General features: G+C 46.1%; 1 long non-coding RNA gene across 1 annotated transcript; it reads right to left on the reverse strand.

The window, feature by feature from the left end:
* Positions 1–579: 579 nt before the first annotated feature.
* On the reverse strand, positions 580–1421 carry LOC105811023. Its single transcript, XR_001137531.1, has 3 exons — positions 1352–1421; positions 1129–1184; positions 580–700 (listed from the first exon to the last, which is right to left on the reverse strand). It is a non-coding gene; the product is annotated as an uncharacterized LOC105811023 (long non-coding RNA).
* Between the last annotated feature and the right edge of the window lie 544 nt (positions 1422–1965).

The following is a 1965-nucleotide window of genomic DNA, read 5'->3' on the forward strand; positions in this document are numbered from 1 at the left end:
CTGTCCAAGTAATTTCTTTCTATTTTTAGTAGAGACGGGGTCTCTCTCTTGCTGAGGCTGGTCTTGAACTCCTGACCTCAAGCGATCCACCTGCCTTGGCCTCCCAGAGTGCTAGGATTACAGGCGTGAGCCACCACGCCCGGCCCACTCTTACCATGTGATCTCTGCACAAGCCAGCTCCATGAAGGCCTTCTACCATTGAGTGGAAGCCACCTGAAGCCCTCACCAGAGGCAGATGCTCAATCTTAAACATTCCAACCATCTGAAACATAAGCCAAATAAACCTCTTTTCTTTATAAGTTACCCAGCCTCAAGTATTCTTTTATAGCCACATTAAACGGACTAACATAATTATATAAATATATGGCTTATTCCATTTACTCATTAGGACAGCAGTGTGAAGAAAGTATGGTGAGTCCCATTTCCCAGATGACCAATCTCCAGCACAAAGAGACTAAGACCTTCTCCAGATTAGTGGCAGGACTGGAATGAGGTTCCACCTCTTGCCCTCCCCCACAATATAACCAGAAGCTTCCCATTTGGAAGATGATGGTTTTACATGTCCCCAGTATTGGGCCCTATGAGTACTTGCTCAACAATCCCTCATGTTGAAGAAGAGGATGATGAAGACGAAATCCTGTCCTTTGAGCCATGAGGCCAAGCTGTGGGGTCACATGGATTAGCAGGTCTCTAAGGTTAACTGTCGGGAGAAATAAGGGAACATGCCAGCAGGTAGAACAAGGGGCAATGATTATCCTCCTTTTCCCCATGTCCTCCAAGAGAGGAGAGCAAAAAATAGCAGGTCCTTCAAGAGACACCTCTGCTGCTCTCTCAATCTTTGCCCCCTTCCCACACCTTAATTTCCACCCTTTGTGACTGCACAGGATATAGACAGAAGGCAGGAATTGGGGTTCCCTCAGAAGGGAAAGATGGGAGGTGCCCAACGATGAGAATGGTGGATGAAGAAGCACAGGCACTGAAGTGAATGGCCTGGTGCTGGCTCATCCACCAAGCGCTCCATCTCCACCTGCTTCTGTGCCCCTTGCCATCACTACCACACAGCAAGGAGCCCACACATGACAGAAATATCTATTTTCCAAGTGAGGCTAAGAGAGTGAAGTGACTTACCCGTGAGATGAGACTGTCCCAGAGTTGCTGGCTTGGGTCTGGCATCATATTATATCCTGTCGGACAGATATAGTATGAGGCTTTCATTTCACCCCTCAAGAGCACAAAGGAAACACGCTTCTCTCACATAAAATGGGGCGGGGGAGTGGCAGGGAGGAATAAAGGGACAGGAAAACCAAGGAAACAGGAAGAAATGGGGTGGGTGGTGACTTCATTCTCTTACCTCAAACTCCATCATGGGGTCCATGACTCAGTTGACTGGAAATGGTGGAACTGCCTTCTTTCCTTCCCCCAGCCCCATCAGGGCACTCATCCACCACGTAGCAATGGGCCTGACTCACTGGGAAATTCGTGTCAGTATTTACCTTCTCTCCACATCCTCTCTAGGAGAATGGAAAGTATTTACTGTACACTGGAGAAATTTGACAGACACCACCTTAACCAAGTGATGAAGCTTAACATCACCAGTCACGTCCATGTCACGTAGGCAGCATGTATCCCCCAGATGTGATGTGACAAGAAGGGCACTTCCACTCAGGGGTAGTCTTTCTTAAAACCTACAACCATGGTCTAATCACAAGAAAAACAACAGACTAAGTCTGTATTGCTCAAGAATGTAAGGGTTATGAAAGTCGTCTGGCAGTTCTTCAAATGGATAAACAGGGAATTACCATAGGACCCAGTCATTCAACTTTTAGGCACATACCCAAGAGAAATGAAAACCCGTCTACATAAAAACTTGTACATAAATATATGTAGCATCATCATTCATAATAGACAAAAAGTGGAAATCATCCAAATGACCATCAACAGATGAATTGATGAACAAAATGTGAT

The sequence above is a fragment of the Propithecus coquereli genome, unplaced genomic scaffold, assembly GCF_000956105.1.
Source record: "Propithecus coquereli isolate 6110/MARCELLA unplaced genomic scaffold, Pcoq_1.0 Scaffold104, whole genome shotgun sequence".
Lineage (NCBI taxonomy): Eukaryota > Metazoa > Chordata > Mammalia > Primates > Indriidae > Propithecus > Propithecus coquereli.